This window comes from Lygodium microphyllum, chromosome 12 (assembly GCF_053477565.2).
Source record: "Lygodium microphyllum isolate KBCC chromosome 12, Lygodium_microphyllum_v1.1.10, whole genome shotgun sequence".
NCBI classification, from domain to species: domain Eukaryota; kingdom Viridiplantae; phylum Streptophyta; class Polypodiopsida; order Schizaeales; family Lygodiaceae; genus Lygodium; species Lygodium microphyllum.
The window spans coordinates 37,861,070-37,868,186 of NC_141146.1; the positions used below are offsets into that span (position 1 = coordinate 37,861,070).

A 7,117-nucleotide genomic window follows, 5' to 3' on the forward strand; every position below is an offset into this window, starting at 1 on the left:
CTCTCCCTCTCTTTCTCTCTCATTTCCTCTCCCTCTCTCAATATATACACACAAATTATATTAAAAAAAGTAAAGGAGAGAGAGAATGCACTCTCCCTCCCTTGCCCTCTCTCATTTCCTCCCCCTCTCTCTCCCTCTCCCTCTCCCTCTCTTTCTCTTTCTCTTTCTCTCCCTCCCTCTCCCTCTCTCATTTTCTCCCCCTCCCCCTCCCCCTCCCTCTCTTTCTCTTTCTCTCTCTCCCTCTCCCTCTCCCTCTCCCTCTCCCTCTCCTTCTCTCTCATTTCCTCTCCCTCTCTCAATATACACAAATTAAACCCTAAACAAGTAAAAGAGATAAACTAATAGTATTTTTCCCAAACAATATAATAATAGATGCGACAATAATTCCATCGCATAATCACTCTCCCCCATAGAATTTACTTAATATTCCCTCCTTTAGCCTAAGGCATATGCTAAAGGTTCCAAAACTATACATGACGTAAGTCCTATCATTCCAATGCAAATTAATCAATCTAGCAAGAGCATTTATGCCTCTTCTCTAAGTGACAATTATCTTTTATCCTTTTCCTACTATGCAACATTTTTTTTTCTTGGCTTTATCTTCCTTTCTCCTAAGGCAAGGAGTCGCATGTCATCGATGTAAAGTTTACATAATCTCTCCTATGTATGTACTGTGTATATGCATTTGCGAACTTTAAACAATATTATCCTCGGTAAAGATTAATCAAAGACTCATCGATTCTCAACACTTTAGTGTTCCATATGTTGCTTATGCTATGCATGGATTCATCACATAGCAACTAGGTGCAATTTAACTTCCTCTGATACAAGCACTTCACAAACTTCATCTTTGAATATTTGAGATGCGATTTATCCTTTTCAATGACCTATTCTAGCACCACAAGGCGAGGAGCCTAATGTATCTCTTGTAAGCATTAAAACAAGCATATATCAATTTGAAAATACATTACTTACGATCGGTACCGCAATTGGATTGACAGTGATGCCTTCGCTCGAAGCTCTGATGCTGGTTGTAGAGTTGTCATCTGCACGCGACATTCTTCGCTTGGAGGCCATCATCTGCAAGTAGACTCAAGATATTAAGAAGGTGGAATAGATTCAAGATGGGAGAGCGTAAGAGAAGATGGTTAAATCGAGGATCGAGATAGAGAGAAATTGTGCAGCCTCTCGAGGTAACTCTTCTCTCTCTCTCTCTCTCTCTCTCTCTGTGTCTCTTGCTCGCTCTCTCTCACAATATCTTGGAAGGGTATACTCTCTCTCTCCCTCTCTCTTATAGCCTTTCGGGGTCTCCCTATGCTCCCTTGTGCCTCCCCATGCCTCATATTCATAATGAATTAGAGAGGAGGGGATAAATCTAAGAACAAGAGTGGAGGGGCTCTTAGAAGACTCAGTGATCTGATGCTCAGATCATAAATCTGATAGTTGAATTGGCTCCAAAAGGGGGGTAAAACTCCAAGACACTTGATTAGAAAGCTCTTAGTTCACTCCTTCTTTTCTCCATTCAAACTATACATATTAATACTAGTGATTAATATGGCTCATAAGTCCCATTCACATTGCACTTTTCATGAAGGGTGGCTATGGTCCTTATCAATCCAAGAAAAATGTCAGATTTATGACTCTTGATTTTTTTAAAATATATTTTTAATTGAATGAAAATTATTAGCTATTAATGCTAGTCGGTTTTTTACCTTAGTTAGTCTTTAGTTAGTAATCTTACTAACTTATTAATTGACTAACTAACTTTCTAACTAACCAACTAACTTTTATTACGTGGAAATATTACATCCTCCCCCCCTTAGAGAAATTGAGATCTCCTCATCTCGAGAGAAACTGGGGAAGACAAGCACTAGTGGGGCTTATGACTTGTGGGTTAAGACCCACCATTCCTCCTGCTGGGCTACTCTTATTTCAAGTAGTGCACTCATATTATTCGAATTAACCATAGGTACAAGAGTAGGATTTATTCTCAATTGTGTTACATGTCGATTAATGCCTCTAGGAATTTTAGTCCTCCTAATAAGGTTTAGTGGGCTCTAGATCTTCGTCTTCATCTGATTCGTCTATATATCCATAGACTGCACCTGTGTAGCTTCGTTTTCTTGGAGGCTCAATGTCTTCTGGACTTAGATCAGGGCAGTCTGCTTAGATGTGTCCTAGCTCATTACAATGGAAGCATTGACGGTAGGGACATCTCCTACGGATGTGCCCTATCTCTTTGCACGTATGGCATCTCTTATCTTGATCTCCATAGTCATCTTTGCTACAATTGCCCGATTTAAGTTCTTGGACAATTGGATTCGCTCAGAGTAATGCATCTTGTAAGTCTGTTGGATGCATTGCTTCAAGACAGTGGTTCAGAGGAGTGTTCAGGCCATGGCAAAACTTGGATACTTGCTGTGCAATATCCATAGGTGGCGCATATTTTACTAGGATTACAAACTTTGAGTATTAAGCTTCCAGGGTTAATTCTAGTTGCTTGAGCTTGAAGAATTCATTCATCTTCAAGGTCTAGTAGGTTGGCGGAAGGTATCGTTGTCAAAGGGTTTATGAAAGCAATGTCGCAACCACAGAAGTCCTTGTTAAATTTCAGGATAGACGATCAATCATACAAATAAACAAGATGAATGGATTGGTGAGCAATAATAAATCTGCCAAGCTTCCAACGAGACTGACACAATGGCTTAACTTTAAAGATGCAGCACAGATGGAAATAACTACACTTGAGTCAGATCATGTGCCAACCAAGATGCCTGCATGTAAGTAGCTATTTATATTGGGGTTCACTGCTGAGTATCTGTTCCCAGCACAGTAGCTTTGCCTAGATGAATGTCTTGTTGATCAGCTTCTTGGTAAGCCATGAGAGGAAGAACTCTTACATAGACATTGCTAGAATTCAAATACTCATCTGTAAGTTATGCAGGCAATTTCTCCTCTCTTTTATAACAGAACTTGACTTCTCTTCTGCTTCTTCTCTTCCCCTTCTCTCTCTTCTTCTCCTTGTTCACACAGAGTATCAATGGCTGATCAATGTTACATCTGATGAAGAGCTTTTACACAGATCTGTGAAAAGTTCAAATGCCCATCTATAGGTTAAGCTCAAGTCTCATAAAAGATTAAGTCTTTGCTGATGTTGTTGCTGCCTCTTTCTTCTTCAGATAGCCGAATTTGTTTAATTTTACTGCAGATTGAGTCTTCTTTCTCTAGGTCTTCAGATGGGTACTGCAACTCGGTCTTCGTATGAGATTATCTTAGCGCAATGTATCTTTCTGATCAAAATTCTGGTGCTTTGATGCTTGGCCAAAGCTTGGGTACCAGCTCAAGGATACAAGGAGGAATTGCTCACGGGAGAGAAGAATCGGAAGAGAAGACTCCTGGGTTATTTCTAATTATGGACCTATAGCACATCTTTCACAGTCTGACTGACCACCCCTTTCCTGGCCTTTCTTCTCCAGTTCGCGCAGAAGATAGAAGTCCTGACCGTAACATGTTGCAATTTGCAAGCCCTCTTTGAAACTTCTCTCAGCATCATCCACAGCACCTATTATGTTGTTAAGTTTCCCCACCTGCAGGAGACTTTCCTAATAATCAGCAATCACTGACTGGGTCCTGGTTGCTGCCTCTTATAGTTGACTGAGGTGGTCCGATTGTTGACAGCTACAAGTTGAAGTGCATTGGGCTGAAGCTTCTCACTGTTAGAATCCACTCCATTAAAGTCTGGTAAAACTGATAACTCAAAAATCTTGAAACAGCGGTTTTATATTTTTCGACGCAAATGAAGTCCTTCCTTTCTCCCCTTTTCTCATATGCATTTCCACAGTTATCATCGGCTTTCTCCAGAAAATCAGAGAAGCATGAGAAAACAAACATGGCAGACTCGGATTACAGCAACTGTATTGGGCAATTATCAAAACATAATGATCGGTTAGTGGACGAAAACGATCAGTTTGACGTTCTTTAGGAGACGGATGAGAAGTTGAGGAGGATGAGACAGACGAGGAGTGTAATGTTGATGATCAGAGCATAATTGCAGACGAACGCCGTCCTTCCATCTTCTTCCTTGATTAACTTTTTTATCACTTTCATCTTCACTTTGTTTTTTATGCAGGTCAGTCGATCGTTGTCATCTTCCCCTGTTTCTTTTCGTTCCTCTCTCTTCTATCCGACTTTTTTACTCCCCCCCTCATTCCAGCGTTTCTCAAACTTTTTCCCGTCGTTTACTCCTCCTTCTTCCCCTCTCAGATTAGCGTAATCCCCCAGCTTTTTTGTCCTTTTTCCCCTCTATTTAGCACATAGTATCGTCTTCCCAATCCATTCCTCTCCAAAAAAAACTCGTATGCCAGATCCATGTATTATTTTAAGATTTCCAGACTGCCATGTTCTGACAGAGATAATGGGCAATCTACTTCAAATGTTTCAGCCTCATATTCATGATTCACATTAATTCCTTGTGGCAGAACAGATTTGTCTGCAGACATTGCATCTACTGCAGATTTCGAGTGATAAGCAGGGGCAATATCACCAAATCGAATTGCATACTGGCCAGCATCTGTAAGCATCTCATAACCAAAGCCCCGAAAATGTCGATCAATTTCACCAAGAACTTTTCCATTTTCGTCTTTCAAAGTGAAAGTCCAATTCCAAAAACCAGGATTCTCTACAACTGCAAACTGCCTCTTTCCCAAGTAAAGGTCATAGATACGTTTCCAGAGATGCCATCTCCTTTTGGCAAAGGCCACAACTCCTCCATCTATCTCAGCATAAATCGTGATGTTAATGAACCAAGGCGGTCTCCTCACAGTAAATAGGACATTGCCTGATGCATCCATAATAGAAGCAGTGAATGGCCGCCTTCGGTGTAGAAATTGACGAAGCAGCCAATGGCTTGATTCAATTATGTACCCAACCATCATTAATCCTTCTCGGGGTCCATGATAACATATCGATTTGCTTGTTCAAAACCAACCAAAAGATTGGCCCACTCAATATTTCGTGTAACTATAATATCACTTCTTGCAAGTAAAGGTGCAACTTTTGCTTCTTGGGGGGGTTTTTGGCTGCAAAATTCCCACCAAAGGTTGACTTGGTATGGTTGTCCCAGGCCGAATTGACGATGGAACGGTTTGCTAGTCTCTCCAAACTCTAAGAAACCTCTCTTTCCTCAAACGATCTGCAATGCACCTCTGTCTCCAAAATGCTGCCACATTTACCATAAATATTAATAAGTGTGCCATTAACAAAAACATCTGAAGTGAAGCCCTTCATGTGAGCATCTATACTCATACGCAGAGAATAAATGTAATCACAACAACTAAGTGTGCATAAAGTATTAAATCGCACACACAACTTTCGGGTGGTTTTCACATCTTGAATGCGCAGCAATACGACATCCACCCCCTCTAATCCTGCGCATCCTCCAGATGAGCCAACTACCCATGATCATTATCATCAAGATCCACAAACAAATCAATCTCTTTGTTATGCATTTCCGGTAGATCAACAAGATTATCAGCCATATCATCTGTCTCTTCCATTGGAGTTTCTTGTCATTGCTCTTCTCTTGAAAATTCCTCCAATGCATAATCCTCATCATCTCTTTTCTTGAAAATCTTGATTCTTTTTCCAGCAATAGGCACTCTAAGCACTGTCCCATCCAATTCAGTCAGCTCATATGTTGCATTATCAAAGACATGTCTGACTATGTATGGCCCAAACCATCTTTTCACCATCTTCCAAAGTGCAGTATGCTGATTTTCAAGGCTGCTATCAAAGACCAATACCCAATCTCCCTCTTCTATTGCTCTAGGCCGCAAGCAATGCCTACTGTCAAACCTGTCCTTATTCCTTAGTCTAGCAACCTTCAACCTGTCAATAGCTAGCTGAATATCCTCAGGTCTCCTCTCCAACTGTCGAATCCGAAGAGCTAAGAGCTCTTCTATCGTCAAATCCTCTTGCCAAGGTAGAACTGACCAAGTCAAAGCACAAGTCTCAATCGGCATAACAAGTTTCTGACCATACATCAACTCTGCAGGCATATATCCTGTGGTAACACTATGAGTTGTACGATCAGCCCATAAAGCAAATGGTAGAAGTCTTGGCCATTCTCCAATCCATCCTCTGTATGCTTTGGCTAATGCTTTCACTATCGGCGGATGCCCTCTTTCACTCTTCCCATTTCCCTCTGGATTATATGCTATGGTTAGAGCCAACTTGATTCCTAGCTGAGAGAAAAACTCCCTAGCTTCATCTGCATCCAATTCACCACGATCCACAGTGATCTTACCCACACAACCATACCTGCAGAAAATTTCCTCCAATAAGAACTTAGACACTGCACTAGTGGTCTTCGTTCTCAAAGATCTGCCCTCAACATGATTAGTAAGATCCTCTCTAGCCAAAACAATGTATCTCATCTGCCATAAACCCATAGGCATGGTAACCAAATCAACTACCCACTTATAATGAATGCATAGCGGATAGGTCGGATGAAGCTCATCTCTATGACGCACTACTGAATACATCTGGCAATCTCTGCAAGTCTCAACAAAGTGAGAAACATCTCTATACATGCCTTTCCACCAATATTTCTCCTTGATTTTCTCATAAGTAGCCCATACTCCTCTATGACCAACCCAAGGACTCTCATGAAACTCCCTCATCACCTGTAACTGTGTCTCTCTATCGCAGACAACCCGCAAAGGTAATCCGCCTCTTTTCTTCGGATGCTTCCAAAGAAATCTGTCCTTGAGAAAATAACCATAGGCTTTCCTTCTGATCTTCTTGAACTCTTCATCTGTCCATTCATCTCTTTTGCTTAGTGTACTAAGGTACCTGCCAATCTGCAACCAATCTCCAACATAGAGTTCTTCTGTGAAAGCCACAATATCATAAACATGACAAACATGATCAACCATAGTGGCTGAAATTTCTGCATCATCCTCTTCTGCAAGTAGAGTCTCCTCATCATCATATCTGGCTCTAGACAACATATCTGCCACTGGATTATCCTTCCCTGCTATGTGTTTAAATTCTGGATTTAATGACTTTATGTATGCAATCCATCTCAACATAGCTATATCCGGAGTAGAGCAACTCG

General features: G+C 41.0%; 1 pseudogene; it reads right to left on the bottom strand.

The window, feature by feature from the left end:
- Positions 1-4,373: 4,373 nt before the first annotated feature.
- Positions 4,374-5,286, bottom strand: LOC148027655 (phospholipid scramblase family protein C343.06c-like; annotated as a pseudogene).
- Between the last annotated feature and the right edge of the window lie 1,831 nt (positions 5,287-7,117).